Source organism: Argiope bruennichi, chromosome 7 (genome assembly GCF_947563725.1).
Source record: "Argiope bruennichi chromosome 7, qqArgBrue1.1, whole genome shotgun sequence".
NCBI lineage: Eukaryota > Metazoa > Arthropoda > Arachnida > Araneae > Araneidae > Argiope > Argiope bruennichi.
The window spans coordinates 117858402-117877261 of NC_079157.1; the positions used below are offsets into that span (position 1 = coordinate 117858402).

The 18860-nt window shown below is 28.3% G+C and overlaps 1 protein-coding gene across 2 annotated transcripts in view; it reads right to left on the reverse strand.

The window, feature by feature from the left end:
• The window catches only part of LOC129975254 (MIF4G domain-containing protein A-like), a 43592-nt gene extending 25244 nt beyond the window's left edge, over nucleotides 1-18348 (reverse strand). For both annotated transcript variants that reach the window (XM_056088298.1, XM_056088297.1), the window contains exon 1: nucleotides 18213-18348. The gene's annotated coding sequence lies outside the window, so the exon portion shown is untranslated. The remainder of the gene's footprint in view (nucleotides 1-18212) is intronic.
• Between the last annotated feature and the right edge of the window lie 512 nt (nucleotides 18349-18860).

Sequence of the window (18860 nt, forward strand, 5' to 3'; positions counted from 1 at the left end):
TTATTATGAGTCACCATGAATTTTGATGAAAAAATACTTTGAATTTTATAGAGACAGCAAAATCGCAATAATCCTAAAATTCCGTCATAATTTTAAATCTTTATTAGGGTATTAAGCATCAAAATAAACAAAATCTACCAAAACATCAAGGCAAAATGAGTAACCTTTGTCTACATGAATCATGTCTAATGTTTGAACTTTATTTTGGAACATCACGTCTTGAAAGACAAAAATAGCATCTAAATTAATCTACTAGAGTAAAATAATATGTTACTTGATGTTATTTATGATGATGTATTTTAAATGCATGCCCAATAATGATAGTTATGTGATTTGGACTTCTTACGAATTCACTACAATAAAAATATTTTTGAAAGTATCACGAATTTCCACGATATGACACGAAATTTCCTGGCGATCAATTTTTTAAAATATATTTTCTATTTTATAAATATATCACAACATATCAGAACATACTGTAATCTATACTATTAATAAAGGTGACTATGTGTGTATATGTGTTGGCATTATATAAACCAGACCATTTGACTTCCGACTACAAAATACCAATCATGTATACTTTGGAAGATGGATATGTGCATTTTGAACGATTTTTTTAATTAATAAGAATTTTGATTAAATAAAAATGAAGTTGAATTTCGATGTTTTTCCATGATAACTTCCAAAAATATTACTGCACAAAAATAAATTTTACCTTATTCCAAAATTTAAAAATTCTTTAATGATGCAAATTTAATAGCTGTACGAAATTTTGCTGAATTTTGTTAGTTTTGTAAAATAACTTTTTTCCTGATTTTCAAAAACAGATTACACTTTTGTATTGAAGTTCAAACCGTTTTCATTGTTTCGTCAGCTATATCATACCGTATTTTGTTCCATTGTTGAAAATTAAAGAAGGGTTTTGTTTATTATCTGTAGTTTACAAGACGGATAAAAAAAGTGAAGCTACGATACCGTGAAATTATAAGATAGTTAAGTCACACATTTATATTTTAAATAGTTTCATGATTGATCTGGGATTGATTTCCATTAAATGCATTTCATGTACACAAAATGCGGAGCATATATTAGGCAATTAAAATAATACATCTTTAATGTCTGGCAACTGCACTGTATCATGAATATGAAATCGTATCCAAACAGTTTCATTGAAATAAAAAATAACCAATATCTCCAGCGAACGAAGCGACTAGTAACTTATAAAAATAAGAGAAATATACAACATCATAAATGTATAAAAGTAAAAAGCTTCGCCTTATCTTTTATTATATTATTACGGTACATTAAAATATCAAATTAAATCAATTAAATGAATTCATTGGTGAAAACAAATAAATGTACCAAATAATTGTCATGTTTTAATTATATTGTAAACGCAGTTTAAATCACTAAATTAAATTGGTTAGAAATAATACCGATAAAAGATAACAACAAAAAAATAAAAATAAAAACTTGCACAACAATGCTGAAAATTTTCCGCCTACACAAACGTCATCGACCTCGTTTGTAAAACAATGCCATATTTAAAAAAGATAAAACTGATTCGATTTTTTAAGAAAAACTAAAAATTTAATCTAAAAATAGCTATATTGAATTAGATTGCAATTCGATAAAATAGGAAATGTACGAAAAAATAAGCATCCAGTGTTTGATCGTGCAACAAAAGAAAGTAGAAGAGACAAAGAAAGAAGAAAATGAAAAAATGAAAATAGACAATGAAGTGTGAGATCTGTTTGTTCGTTTGTTTGTTTTTAAGGGGGGGGGGATGAAAGATCTTCCTCTGAAAGAAAAAGTAGGAAGACCGTCTGTCTGTCTCTCTCCCTCTATCTCTCTCTCTCCCTTTTTCCCCTTTCAACGCCATAGTTCTTCAAATTTTAGAAAAGAATCGAAGATATTCATAGCAAGTTATCGGAAAAGAGTTCATGTTCTTAAGTTGATAAAGAATGATAACGAGAGATGATTCGTCAGAATCTGATGTATTACCCCTATGAAGTGAAACGACACAGTAAATGATCATTCATTTACTCAGAAAGGAGTTACAACAGCGTGAATTTAAAAAAAAACCAACTGCACTGCTTTATTTAAATGCACGAAGGAAATAATATATTATCATCGCACTGTGTTATAAAGCAAATATATATATAAGTTCATAAAAAGTTAGTAATTTTAACAAATAATTTAAATATATAAGTAGTTAAGAATATCAAGAATTTAGTATTACTATCATTTAAACTTCTGGAGAAATCAGAGCAAAACTAGCGAAAGCAGGAGAAAGAACAGACAAGATAAAAAGCTCAGTAAATCTGAGAGAAACTAAAGGTAAATGCTATATTCCTGTTCAAAAGTCTGCAGTGAAAAAAAGAAATGGCCATAGTTTTAATGGTATGCATTTCAAAACAATGAAATAAGAATAGAATATCTCACAAAAACCATCACATTTTACAATAAAACGTATTATTTAAATTGAGAATAGAATATTTATAATAACAGTTGATATCAATCGCATATCGCTTGCATTTTGATTCCTAATTATTACTTGTTCGTACATAAAATATAGAAAAAGTACTGCAAATGTCAAAATAATAATAATAATAATAAATTCGAACACGAGATTTTACGAGTTCCCACATTTTAAACTCCGTTGAATTTGAAAAACACATTTTTGACATTATGTATGCCTGTACTTCTGTCCGTGACAATTCAAAAACACTTTGTACTGAATGTATGAAATTTGGTATATGGTCTTTACATCTATTTTGTCGATTTCTATCAAATTTTAAACGAAATCGTTTAAGAGGAAGTATATATATCCGGCAGTTCGGATATATAACTTAACATGATAACTACAAAGATGAATGAATCACTAGAACTAGATGAATAAAATTCAGTGCATTGGTTTAATATCTATAGAGTAGACGGTTATGAGATTTTAAGCTAAATCCACACGGGATTGAATGTCTGTCGATCTGTAGTTTCAGAAACATGTAAACGCGAAAACTCAATAATGCAAAGATATAACCGAATGGATCTCACAGAAAAAAATCCCTGCTTGAAGGTGCCCTTCGATAAAGTAGAGTAGCAATTTGCAATATAAATGTTATATTTTGCTAATTTAGTTTATTTCATTAGTGTTTTGGACGTAGCAGCATTGGTGCACTCTAAACACAATGTTTCTTCATTTTAAAAGTTTTATGACTCTGAAAAAGATTTACTTTAGAGTATGATTTCATAAATATTGCTTTTTTTTGGTTTGTTTGTTTGTAGATTCAAATTTAGTAAGTGATATTGCGACTGTAGTTTTCTTCCACTTTTGTTTACAATCTGTCGTGGAAAACGCATCTAATACACAAATTTATCTTTATTAGACAATGTACAAGAATATTTTGTGGTGAACACTTCCGCCTATTATGCTTCAAATCTCTGAATGAATTTTATTTTAAACTAGGCGCCTTAGGCGACCAGTCGGTTCGCCAGTATTAATGCTTGCTAAAATGTTCAATTAATATATTATGAAACTTGTTCTCATAATAGATTTTTCAGCAAAATATTTTTTAGTTTCAAATTGTGATAGTTATATCATCCACTTATACTGTTACGTAGACCTTCTGCCGTTCTGTTCATTGTACTATGTGTCTCTCTAATTTTCTATTAGCACCCGTAAAATTCAATTTTAAATTAAAGTGTAAATGATGAAACTGCAATTAATATAAAAACATTTTTTAGTGAATCCGCGCATTTCTTTCTGTTAAAAAAACTGAGAACTGAAGACAGAGTCGTTCGGCATTAAAGTCTGATGTGCACTACAGAATAATTTATTTATATCTCAAAGAAATTATTCAACAAAAATTTCACGGATTCAATGGAAAATTCAGTTTTTATTTTTATTTTTAAAAGGACATAAATGATGCCAATAATAATATTTTTTTTTTCCGATTTATAAATATATTTTAAAAAATTAAGAAGTTTAAATTTTAGGCTGGCTTTCGATCCTAAGGAATCATATTCTGCAAAACATTCTTGACGCTTCAACTTTTAAATAAATAAATGCTTATATCTTCTGCATTCAAATCTGATTGATTTATTAAATTTTGAATATTACAATATTAGAACAATCCACATTTTCATAATCTAAACTCTTCAGAACTCTGGGAGATGATTGATTTCTTTCAGACAGTCGATGAAGTGATCTAAAATCACCCGTTTTTACAGAATAGTAAATTTTTATAAATTGGTCAGCTTTAGTGATTGATTTAGTTGATCGGGGTGCAACTCTTTTTTATTTAAAATATTATCCTGTCAAGAATGTTTTACTTAATATGATTCACAGAGCAGAGGATATATGTAAAAATTTAAAATTCGTAATTCATTAACATTTATTGACTCTATTTACATAAAATATAATTATTTATTTCATTTAGACCATTTGTTAGCAGATGAATGTCTATTACCGAAGGTTTTAGGTGAGTAATTATGCATCGAATTACTTTTTCGAGCTCAAACGTTTAATAAAATGCATGTTGTTCATTTCTCGCATTCTTTACAATGATTACATGGTTCCGCCATTTCAATGCCAACGTTCAATAATTCTGACTCGTCGCATTATAATTAGTCCTTCCAAAAGTGAATAGATTGCAGTTGTGAAATACTCTAAATGCCGCAACCCCTATATAAAAGAGAAAGAGATATAATATCCATGCGTTCACACCTGTTAAAAGGAATACGTGCAGTATGACCTAGTAAAACCATTTGATAGGTCGTTAAATGCAAACGATTTTGGAGTCTGGTTTATTAGAACAGGTAAAATGCGCGTGACCTGCGCTGTTAAGTAGTGTGAATGCACTTTCTGCTACCGTAAGAATCCCTTTTATCCCTCGATTCAGAAGAATTCCCTTTCGTTCTAAGAATTCCCCTTTTTTGTTTTGATTTCAATTTCATCTAAATCAGAGACTGCTTATTAGAGGACGGGATATACTTTTTTTTCATTTAAATGCAAGGTCAGCGTTACATAAAGTTCTGCTTTAATGGGTTAACAATCCGTAAATATTTATTATATATATTTTCATTTATAAAGATTGGTTTTCCTTTAGTCAAGTTTCTAGTATGGAATTTTTAAAATAATATGCTGAGTTTTCAAGAGAATTTAAAATAAATTTCTGACAGAATATATCAAATATAAATAATATTGACACAAATTATCAGAATTTACAATTAGCTCCTTTGATAAACTTTAAATTTTATTTCGACACAGATACATCAAAGTTATATATTTTTTTTAATTGAAGTTGTAAAATAAACTTATTTAAGAAATTATGAGAAAAAATAAACATTTTTTTTTAAATTTCATCTTACTACAGTTTTTAAACTAATCTAAACCAGAACAGGAAATATGTATTACAATAAAAGTACAATAACAATATACTGCAATATACCATAATAAAATAAAATAAAACTACTTGATACTATACTAAAAGTTAAGAAAATTACAAAAATGTTGACTTTTTTACAAATAAATTACTTTTCAAAATCAAAAATTTTTAAAAAAATCTTGATGTTTTTTTTTAATTTGATGACAAAATAACATTAACGGAAATACATCATTTTTAAAAAGTGGAAAATAGAATAAAATAAAAATAAGAACAGAATTCGGTCATTAAAACAAAAACGGATCAGAAATTCCAATATGACAGTCAATACTTTCACAAAATAATAATGATGCATTTTTCTTAGCAATACATAAAAAGGCTTAATCATCTATCTATCTATACTTATATAAAGCTCAATGTGTGTATGTGTGTGTGTGTGTGTGTTGACGCTTTACAGGCCAGACTGTTTAACCTAGAGCTACCAAATTTGGTACATGTATACCTTGGAGGTCGGGAATGTGCACCTGGGGTCCCTTTATTTGAATTTTTAATTAGAATTTTAATTATTAATTTAAAAAAACTTTCCCGTCAAAAAAATCTTTTTATTTTCCTCACCGCCAAATGAGTAAGGCTTCAGTTTTTCCCCCCACGCTAATGAGGCTAGGCTTAACATTTTTCGGCCGATTATTTCAAACGATTCTGTTTATTTTTTTAATGTTTGATGCATTTAAAATTAAACATTGCTAATTAATCGATCTTTCAGATTCATTCTGAAGTACTTTTGAATTAAAATAAAACAGAATAAAGGAAATTAAAAATTTGTAATCCGCAAAGTGTTACCCCAACTGGAGTAGAAAAATTCACGCATTTGCATTTCCGTAACTGGCGATGAAAATTGACGCATGCGCATTGTGTTCTGATTGTTGACAACTATTATCAACGGATGCAGACTTATTCAAATTATTTTTAAGTTTGTTTAATGCTTTTGTTATTAAATTGTATTTATGTTAGTTATATATTTTTTATATATGCTTATAGTTTTAAGTACATCGTTTTTTAAGTAGTTTTTTTTTAACCTGTTTTCAACCGAATATTTTAAACGATTCGTTTTATTTTCTTAGTGTTTGATGCATTTAAAATGAAACATTGTTAATTAATCGATCTACTCATGATGAATCCGAGAAAATTTTGTTGACAAATTCTTGAGATACTACATAAATTAAGAAAGATATTCTTTAGTGTCCATAAAGCTTAAACGCTCAGCGACTCTGTTTTCAGTAATCATATTATAAAAAAATGCCTTGTTTCAGTAAAAAATATTATTATATTAATTGCAGATTAATCCTTTCCACTTTAATTTAAGGCATAAATTCTACGGGAGCTAACAGAAAATTAGAGAGATACATATTACGTTATGACTGAAGGCCTTTATAATATTATGAATGAATTATATGACTATCAAAATTTGAAGTTTTAAAATATTTTGATGAAGAATCTATTAAAGTAGGAATTGCATAAAATATTTAATTATTACAATTTTAACGAACATTAAGATTGGCGAACCGGCTGGTGATGATTAAATAATGATGTCGAACATAGAGACATCATTGTTTAAATTTTTGAAAGAAAATGGAAACTAGCAACAACAAGATGATTAAATATATAGCAGTGTACACCCCCGCCTCAACCACCAAAAAAAATCAGGAATCGAAAGAAGGCACAACTTACAGATAAGACTGATATAAAATACTCTTCACATGTTTCCATTATTAGATAGCAGATCAATAGAAAGTCGTAAGGTCAACTAACCATGGGCGGCACTAATAGCAAAGAAAAGGAGAATCCCTTTTTTATTATTATTAGCAGTGGTATAAATATTATTCTTTCAACAATATCTCGGATATGATTGTCACAGAATTACTAACAAAAATTGTATTTGAAAATCTCATGCACATAGACAAAAAGCTTTTAAAAAGTTTTAAAATATTATTTGGAGTACACTTTAGATTCAAATATCTAATATTAATTAAAATTTTGTTTCAGTAGGATCTTCTCTATTCATAACATTAAAAAAAATCCAAACTAATAATTAAAATAAAGCGTCAAAACTAATCACTAAAATCAGTTTGAATATAAAATAATACAAATCGCAGATCTCAGTTCATTAATCTTTGCTACAACTCTGCATAAAAAATAAAATGTGAAGTTTACAATCTACTAACTAATGTTTATTAATGCTTAGCTTTATTCTACCATTAATCCATTTAAGTCCTTTCATTTCTTAGTCCATTTAAACATAAAGTAAAAACCTGCCTCAGATACTAGACTCCAAAATAGAAATTGAGATTGCGCATCCCGCAATGACGCAGACCAAAAAGGCGGAGATATTTTTAATTTCAACCAGCGTTACAGGCGGCGATGGACGATTATATGTACTGGTAACAGAACTGGCAATAACAAACAAGATAAAAATAACTGAAAAAAAATATAAATTCTAACAGGTTAAAAAAAAATTTAATGCAAATAACTGTTATATCACACATTATTTGATGCAGGTACAACAGGGAAGGGGGAGGATCAGGAATACACTAACTCAAATAGTACCTCTGCCCTTCCCGCCTTCAAATGTTTTAATGTTGTATCGTGCAGATAAAAAAAGATTTAAAAAAAGAAAGATGAATTTAATTCAAAACAAAATAAAACTTGTGCAGTTCGAATACACACTAAATTATTTTCAACGTTTTATTATAATTTAGTGTAAAAGAATTCCACATGAATACAATTAAAATATGTCACTTACGACGAATAGAAATTCGTGAGCATGCGGTTCCTATATGCTCCGACAGGAAAAGTTTCCACACCCAGAGTGATTTGCATTTCCGACAAGGTCAACTTCTTGACGAATAGATGTGCCGCATTTGAATCGCCGGATGTCACATATTTTCTCACAGAAAAAAAAAATGATGTTTCGGCAGATAAACGATAAGGACTATAATAGCGGGAATATTTGTTACTGGCAGCCCGACAGCTCAGAAATAAATAGTCTTGCAAGTTATTCGAAAATGTTCTTTATACTTACAATTTCAGATTTTAAATTATTACGTATTTTAGAAATATTTAAATGAACGAATTTTAATGCCTTATGTTTTCTTTATAAATAAATTAATTAAAATAAATTTTACAGAAATATGTGTTTTTTTCTTGGAAGAAAAATAAAATATGTGCCGAAAACATTCATACAAGATGATCGGTAAAATATTTTTAAGCCCAAAAAGTTCTTCTATAGTCACAGAAGTAACAAGTGCCAATGGTAAAGTGACTAAGCTGAATTTATTGAAGCAGGTTACAATGTACCAAGCGGAGAAATAAAAGTCACAAAGAAAAATTTTAAAAAATAAAGGAGATTGGCCAAAAAGATCAATAAGAAAAAAATATGCTATACCATAACTAAAAACATGCGAAAAAAGTCTCATGGATTTATCTGTAAAATTCGCGGAGATATCTGCGATTAAAATTACGGATTTACCATGGCATGAAAAAGGATTCGTCCTAAAATTGAAAAATGTATCCTTCGGTATCCCCCCTTCCAGAAAGCGTTTTACAGTTTATTTATTTTACTTTCATCGCTATTTAAATTTCACTTCGCTGCTGCTTAACTCTGAAAAACTATTTGATAATACTGGAAATTAAATTTTTAACTTTACCGAAGGACTTTCTGTACAAATGGGAGGCACCTCATAATTGAGAATGAGAAGCTTCCGGTATGGTGGTTTGGTTCTCGCCACTCTGGTGAATACAGAAAAAGGTGGGAGTTGCCTACTTTCCATCGATGAAGGGACATTTCCCAAGGGAAGGGTTGCACCTTTGCCGGTGATGGCCCTTAGGATTCAACCCTAGGTTCCCGCCAGTGTTGCTGTTGCAGCAGTCCGGTCATTCAGATTTTTTCGTGTGCATTCGGCCGGGTCGGGGTAGCCAATTTAAAATTACCGAAGGACTTTACCGAGCAAACTGTACCTGTGTGTGTATTCGTCTTCAAATTACTATATTCTAAAAATAATTAAAATAAAAATCGAACTCCGTCTTCACTGCAACTTTAACTTCGAAGTTGCACGGATTTTTAATTTCCCAACGAGATCAAAACGCCGAGGTTTGTACATTCCTTCACAAACTATATAAAAACGAAATTCTTTAACACGACCTTTCACTTTCAGCTTTTTTGCTTGCCCACTCCTTTCGCTGGTTTGCTTTCGCCATCGCTTGGACAAAAAAAAATCTTGACAAAAACTAAACATTGTACTAGAGCTAAGAAATTCTAAATATATATAAACTAGTTTGTCAAATCAATTTGCTGGAATTTTATATTAGCATCCAACGCTTATGAACCTTTGAGCTACTTACAGAAGTACCTGGCACTTTTCACGTTCATCACATTATAAAGCATTACCGATTTAGTATTTTAATGAGAAAATCGGAGTTTGAATTGTTTAGGCAAGCACATTTCAGCACTTTTAGTTTTCAATTTTATCTGAATAAATGAAGTGATTTAGAAAAAGATACATTTAAATAATAAGAAGGATGTAAAGAGAATCCTGTCTTGTACTTTTTGTTGCTTGTACTCCGTAGAGAACGCACTTTGGGCTTCGCATATCCAAAGAATTTTTTTCTAAACAAAATGCAGGACAATTATATGCTACTTACAAACAATCAGCATGTAATTTTTCAATTCATATTACAATTAACATATTATAACATATATTCACATACATTTAGCATATTAATTACAAATTATGCTATAGAAAACGTTAGTTGTATGAAAGTACAAAATAAAGAATGCAAAAGAATAATTTTCATACAAATATACCATTTAATGTTCTCCATTTCAAAATTTATGAAGCATGAAGTTATTAAAAGAATTTTAAGACATTGCGCTTTAAAAAAGTAAAAAATTTAAAATATACACAAGTTTTAACTGAAATTATTGTGTAATGATAACAAAACAATTTTAAATAACTAAATTTCACATAAACCTTAACTGTGACCATCTTCTCAGAAATCCAATACTGAAATGTAAACGGGCGCATTGTGCTTTAGAGGTTGAGATACCATTTTCCTGAGATAACGAAGATGAGGGAAATTTCCGAAACACTTGTGGTCAGCTTCCAAATAATAATGAATGCAGCTGCTTTGAAAGTGCAGTTATCCCAATGAAAAACATATTTTCCATGATATATCTTTTACAGCATCAGGTTAAGGCGACATTAAATATGATGGGTTTGCAACAGTAATAACATCCTTTCCACCCCATTTAAACGCGGTATCAACATGCGTACTAATTTTTTTGAGCAATTCTGAACTGCATCTGAGAAGCAGTTCTAAGAACTCTTTCTACTCGAATTGAAGTATCGGAGAACAATAAGATTTCGTAATCAAATAGCGGTTACATGATATAATTAAAAATGATTGTTATCTTTAATATTTATCTCTATTTATAACTAGTTGCCTCAGGCGACCAGCTAGCTCTCCAGGGCAATTGGTTATACTTTTTAGGCAAAACATTGTTTAGATATAACTTCATCTCCATGAGTTAGCCGAATTGTTTAAAATTAAAGTCTATTATTTTAATTGTTTTGATTTGCTTGAATTATATTTATTGTTTTAAAGAACCTTTCTCATGGGGACAGTCCCATAATATCATAGTGCTATTAAAAAGCAAATATTCGCTTCATCTATCTTTTAAAATTCACAATGTAACTTCATTTTTTTAATCGTCTTGTAAGCTACACAGATACTAAGAAAAATCATTTTTCCTTAGCTTTCAACAATAAAAGAAAATCATATGATCAAATATTTGATGAAATAATGAAAACGGCATGAATTTCAAGACAATATTGTATTCTATTGTTGGAAAGACAATATATATATATATATATATATATATATATATATATATATATATATATATATATATATATATATATATATATATATAGCGAAAATTTCCATTATTGTAATCCGCAGACCAACAACATAAAAAAATAATTTCCAAGCGATTAGGCTTCACTGTAACTTTAATTTATTAATTAACGAGCAATTATTTTTCCCATAAAACCAAAACACTGCACCTGCAAATTCCTTTCTAAAACTATATTAGTTGCAAATACGTTCTTAAGATCTGTCGTTTCTGCTTTTCTGTTCGGTATGCTGCACCATGGCTAAAAAATGGATTACAAATTGACAAAGCTAAAAATTACAATTGACAAAAGCTAAAAATTGGATTATTCTCTAAAAATTATGAAGATTTAAAATCGGCAAGGAACTCCACGACTGCTTCTACAAATCATATTTTATATATATGTAAAATTTGAGGTGAGAAAGTAATCGTTGAGCTTTTAACACTTTTTAATCTTCTCAATTTCAACGAAATGATTCAATTTTTAGCCTTTGCTAAAATATCGCCATGGCGAAAACATGGTACCATACTGAATAGGAAGGCGGAAATCGACAAATTTTTATCCCTCCACTCGAAGTGTGGGAACTTGTCGATTTCAGCAATTTTACAGAGCTTCTGTTGCATTAATTAAATAAATAAAAAGGTGGAATGGGATCAGGAAATAAGAAAACATTTTAGAATGAAGATGATATGGGCTAAATTTAGATAAAAAATTAGGAAATTAATTAGGATTTAATTTAGATTTACAGAACTCATTACATTATGCATCCCGGATGAAATAATTCGAAGTTAAAAATTCAAAAGTGTTTTCTTCTCGGCCATGAAACTGCTAAAAAATATGCTTACATATATATACTTTATTAATAATCTAATTTTTTAGTTTACCTGATAATTATTTCAACGAAATGTTATAAATCAAAAACTTTTTTATAATAATTTTTTTAACGAATTTTAAATAAAAATAATCTGAAAAATGAAAACAAAATTATGTTAAAAACATAATAATTCTAGAACATAAATATTTTAGAGTTATCTATCATGCCATAATAATTCTGTATATCTAATATATATATTTTATGATTCTAGTATTCGTTACTGACGTAACAACGATTAAATTTTATAAATATAATTTGAGACATTTGTTGATTCACAAACTAAGCAAAGGTCAATGTTTTATATAAACAGAAATTCTTATCTCTTTAAAAAATGGTAAGGTATACAACTACGAAAGATAAAAGCATGCAACGGACGAGGAAACTTTTTTTTTTTTTTTACTTAAGATAGAAAAATTTGTGTCACGTAGAATCTTACGTCATTATCACGTGCTAAATAGATAATTCCAGATGATATATTTCCATCAATGGAAGAAAAAGAAAAAGAATAAAAAATGATTCCACATTTAATTGAACCGATACGTATTCTTTTTTTTTAGAACAAAGAGATACAAATAATAATCAATTTAAATTGTGAATGAAATTTGAAATATATTGTTTTTAATTTAAAAATAGAAAAAATAAATTTTATTCATATAAACTAAATTACAATTTTAAAATATATCATTTAAAAAAAATTAAATATATTTAATTTTTTTTAAAGTTAATAAAAAGCTACAACTAGAAATGTATAAATAATATAAGAAAAAAATTCAAAAATATCCATCTGAAATTTATTTGCAATATTTAATAATTGTTTTCTAATTGTTTCATTTTATGATATTTGCAAATAAATGCATCAAAATTTGCAAAAAAAAAAAAAAATATTTGTCGCTTATTATTTGATATCATCACAGCATACTAAGTTTCCAACAACATTTTTCTGTTAAATATCATATTTATGTAAGGATTAATGTGTTTTTTTTGGGGGGGGGATTTTTTTTAAAGCCAAAGGCAATATGTTTTATCTATGTAAAAGATAGTGTTTTTTAATTAAAAATTATTTTAAGTTTTCCTTTACAAAACATTTATGTTCCCATCGATTTGTTCTAAATTATGTAACAAACTTACACGTCCTGTAATGGATGATAGGCATTTGAATCTTAAATGTAATGTAATCTCAGATGCGGCATTTGAATCTTAAATGTAATATAATCAGAAGTTATAACACGGACTTTCTTGGTCATGCTTCTGTCAAAAATGGAAAATATGATGTTATTCCTCAAAATATACAATTCTTTTTTATGTGACAAACATCCAATGCATTTCATGGATTAAACTTAGGAATAAGTTGAGCATTTTGCAGTAGGACGATATTAAACAACGAACGAAACGAAATACTAATCGAGGTATTATTTCAATTTTTCTTGGCACTTTATCCTATCCTCCCAGGATACAATATATATATATATATATATATAGGTGGGTTAGTTTAAATTTAATAAATTATTTTTTTCTTTCGAAAAAAATCATAGATAAAATTCACCATCTGAAAGATTCTGAAAATAGATCTAAAAACAAACATTTCACTTTTACTCATGAATAACAAGCATATAAAATCTGCATAACATTTCCTTAATAATTACTGAATAGAATTAGAGCTTATAGAAGGATAACTTACACACATTACTGGTCATTTGAGGAAATTAAGGAAGGAAAAAGAAACCTCAAAAATGTTCTTCAGGTAAAGCGGAGGAAATACAGTTGAAATGCATTTTTTTTTTTTTTTTTGACCGGCAGTTTCTTAATTTATGAGGTCACGGTATCATTTCGCAGTGCTTAATGAATGCTTTCGTTTCGAGAAAAGGAAAACATCATAATTCGAGAGACCCACAGACAATTCGTTTGTAATTTAATTCGTAAAATAAACATTCATACTGACCTACTGTAAAAAAATTACATGAACGAAAGCACCATTATCGAATTTACTTTCTTCATTTTTGTTGCACAGAAATTTTTCAAGAGTAAAAAATAATAGCGAAAAGAACGGAAGAGAGGGAAAAAAACAGTGAGTGTTGTCTATTATTTCCCACTCAACTCTGAAAAAATTGTGGACATTGGGTAAGACAGACTACCCTTCGCATGGTATATATAAATATTTAATTGGTGCACAATAGTTACGAAATATTAACCTTTGGTGTGAATTTAATATTTTTACTGAATCTATCGTGTGATCCTTGGTGAATTTTTTGGCGATTAATTTCTGGCGTGCGGTAAATAATATTTGAAACTTGAATTTGTGTTTGACACGTTTTTTCTAGCCGGTTCAAACAAAAATTTGACAAAACGCTACAATTGACCACAAAATCACATTTGATATATTGAAGTGATTGCGTTTTGAATTATCGCGTTTTCATGTTTCTGAGAGTACAGTCTGAAAGACAGACAACCCGTAATTGGATCTGACTCAAAATGTGATCGATGTCAATACAATATATGTTAAATCTGTATATCGAATTTTATCATTCCAGCTCTCTTCATTTTATAGTTATGGAGTTAATTTACATTCGAACAGCCGGACATACAAACTTTCTCTGAACAGATTTTGCTCAAAATTTGATAGAAAGTAAAGATCAAATGCCAAATTTCATCCGTCAAGCCAAAACGTTTCTGAATCATCGTTGTCCCAAACAGAAAGACACATAGACAGACATATTCCAAAAATGTGCTTTTTGAACTCAGGGGGTCTAAAATAGGGAACTTTCGAATTGTTGACAATTACAGTACTTTCTTGAGATACGAGAAAGTAAAGTATGGTAAAGTAAAAACTTTTTTTATTATTTGTACTTTTGTATGTATTGTATTTTGTATGTATTTTATTATTTGTACTTTTATTTGTACTTTTTTATTATTATATAAACAGCGGCAGAAATCATTTAAGTTATGTTTTATATTTATATTCGAAAACTGCATCTGAAAACGATTTTTTAATACGTTTAATAAATTAAAAGTTTGGCATCACTTAGGCGCTGCTTGACACTAACTTTAAAAACTATTATAGTAAAAACTGAAAAATGTTTGCATTATCTAAAAATTCAAAAAATAACTTGCTGTTTTCGTGCATATTTTCCTCCACATTTTAATATTTTTTTAATATAATTTATTATAATTTTTGTTTTAAAGAAATTTCAAACTCCTATTATTTCTGGAAATATTCAATTCTGTTTTCCCATTTATATGGAAATGTCCCTGATGTTTGGTATATTGAGGTTTTATCGTAAAGGATGATTTTATTAATTTTTTGTTCCTTTGAATGTTTTGAAGAGCTTATTACAATGAAAAGTTCTTACAATTTTTTTCTTACTTGTTCATTTCTCAACGAAACTGTTCTCTTCTGTGCAATATAAAAAAAAAAATATATCATTGCTTAAATATCTAGAAATTCAGTATTCTTATAGGGCATTACATTTTTCATTGAATTAGTCACCAATTTTCATCTAAAATACTTCAAAATAAACAATAAACAATTGTATGCATGAAACTCTGACGTTGAATAATTCGATTAAATATTGATATTATTCTTACCAGCTTATTTCAATTCAACGAACAAGTTATTTAATTAATTGAAATTTCGTCATCTCTGATTTCGATGAGATCATGGTTCTATAACTAGTGAAGTGTATATGAATTATGAATATATCAAATACAAAAATTTCTTTTTAAATGTGGTTTGAATTATTTTTAAAATTTGAAATTTAAAAATATTTTGGTAATTTTTTTAAATCTGAAATTTAAAAATATTTTAGTACGAGAAACATTCAGATTGCGCTACACATAGAGATTTAATTGATCTAAACTCAACCAATATCCAAGAGGAAAAGTCCGAAAACGGTTAGTCACTCAAAATAATAACAATCAGTATACAGAACAGCACAGCACTGACTCTGTTGTAGGGCGAAGTTTAAAAATATCCTCGTCGATATGAAATTTCGATTACTATTTTGGAATCTATCGACTGAAGCAGGATTTTTTTTTGTATGTGTGTGTGTACAAATAAAACAACAAAATGTGTACAAATAAAAGTAAACATAAATAAAAATTAGTTATGGGATAATAAATTTCACGTTTTATTTATTCTATTTATGCTGGATTGTAGCAAAGACAAATGAACCGAGGTCTATAATTTTCATTGCATTCTTACTTCGCAGGACAGTTGAAAGTTATTTCCTTCTTTTCATCTATTTAGTATTTTTTTAAATTTTATTTTCTACTTGGTAATGCATTTTTTGTTTGTTTGTATGCAGATCACCATTTGTTTCAATCTGATTTTAATGAACAGTTATGATCTGAATGTTTGCAAACACTATTAGTGAACATCATACAACAAGAAAACAAAGGTTAAAGACAAAGCCAAGAAAATAAAAAAAATAGTAATGAGATCATAAACTTCACATTACGTTTATGTTTTTCATGTTGTACAGTAGCAAAAATTAATAAGCTGACATCTGTTGATTCGGAATATTTTTATATCAGTTGAAAGTTTTATAACTAATATTTTCTTTCAACTTTATTTTTATTTCGTATTTAGAGCCAAATAAAAGTTTTCTTCTGTCAGTGGTTTCTAGTAGTTCTAATGAGTAATTTCTATTTGTATCAAACCGATTTTAATAATGAATTTTTATTCTAGAGCTCATGAACATTACGGATAGTAAAGATTCTAATGCAAGTTGACAAAATTTAACTTATTTTACTATATATTTACATATTACTAATGTTAATATATAATATTAATTTATTATATATTTACATCTAAAGTGTGCTACAAATAATAATTTTTATTTCTTACGCACTCTGCATTGAGCATGAGATTTTCTACTACAAATTTCTTTAGTTAATCTGTGCCAATCATATTCGAGATATAGTTAACAGGAAAACAGCCCGTCTAGACGGTCACATCTAGTAGCTAGAGAAAAATTAAATTGGAATCCAGTTGCCCTTGAATTGTTTCGATAAAAAAAAAAAAATGAATGTTACAAAACATTCTTTTTTTTCCACACTCGGATTCATATCCCAATTTATATTTGTCCATTAAAATTATTAATTATACATACAAAAAAATCCTGTTTTATATTAAATGAAAAAAATTAGTTTCTTAAAAAGCCGACACATCAGATGTCTGATTTTACAATTTTACATTAAAATAAAGTGATCTTGTTTATTTTAATTAAATCAGCTATCCGATTTCTTAAACAACAATTTAAAGTTTTAGATTTTTTTAAAATTATATTTGTATACATTGGCACTCACATGTATTAAGGTTTGTTTAATTCTAAATTTAGTATAATAAATTTTAATTATTTGATTCAATGCTACAGAATTATTCAATTATTTAATTATATACTATAGAAGGAATGCTATTTTTAACAAGAATATATTTTTGCATTAATATAATAGTTATTTAACCATTAAATATTAATAATCACATCACCAAGCAACACAGAAGGAAACAATGCTGCAAATTCACTTCCCTAATTTTCTACGGAAACATTTTTTGAGTCCATGTTTAAAAATCAGTTTTCAAATGAATTCTGGGTCTCTAAGTTTGAACCTTATTTTTATTGTTTTATAAATCCACACTTTTTATCGTAAAATATAAATTTTCCGGTTTCAATAAACATGAAAAGTATCGTTTCTCTTTATGTTTTCATTACTGAACTTCCAAGATTGTTCTATCTCAGAATTTCTCTTTTCATACAATTTCGTCGGCGAAAGTAACACGCAGTTCAGACTATTCAAATTTAGCTAACTGTGGAAAAAAAGAAAAACAAGCTCTACTTGGAAAGTTTAAAAATAGAAGATTTCACTAAGCGCTCTCCGAACCATACTAGGACACCGCAAATGAATTTCAAGAAAAAAACTTCTTCAATTAATAACAGACGAGTTTTTACACAAAATATCAATTAATCACATTTTACGTGAGCAGATATCAGTAAAAATTTAACTCACCGCTTCTGTTTCAGCGAGAAGTTGAAGATATCCGAAAAAGAAAGTATCAGAATTCAGATGGAAACTTCGTTCGATCGTCACACACCGCCATATCTGATGAAAGACGTCGTTTCGTCTGCTGCAACACGCTCCAACTCGTAGGGATAAAAACAAATTTCTCGTAGGGAATTAAAGTCACGAGGATAACTGTGAAGTAAAGGTTAAGCGAATGCACATGCGCAAAGTGTCGGTTCTTGAACGTATTAAATTGATGTATTTATTTTCTTTCTTATATTTTGTATTTGTATATCGTCAATTTTCTTAAAGAAAGTTGATGCTCTTGAAAATAAAAGTTAAATCAGAGAATCTAAATTCATTTAACAGCTTAGCATAAAATACAAATATAAGAGACTTGCGCCAATTTTTGTGGAATTTCGTTCATTATCTGTCCGATGATTTTTGGAATGCTAATCAATTTTTATTGAAGAATTCGAAATGCCATTAATATATCTTAAATATTTTTACAGACGATTTTTTTTAATTAGTAGAATATTTTATTTTCTTTTATTTCAATGCAATGGCTGATTTTTTTTTAATTTTTAGTTTTTATTTTCATATTTTTCTGCTTTTTTTCACATTTTTCCCTATTTCATCTATTTTTATATTTTT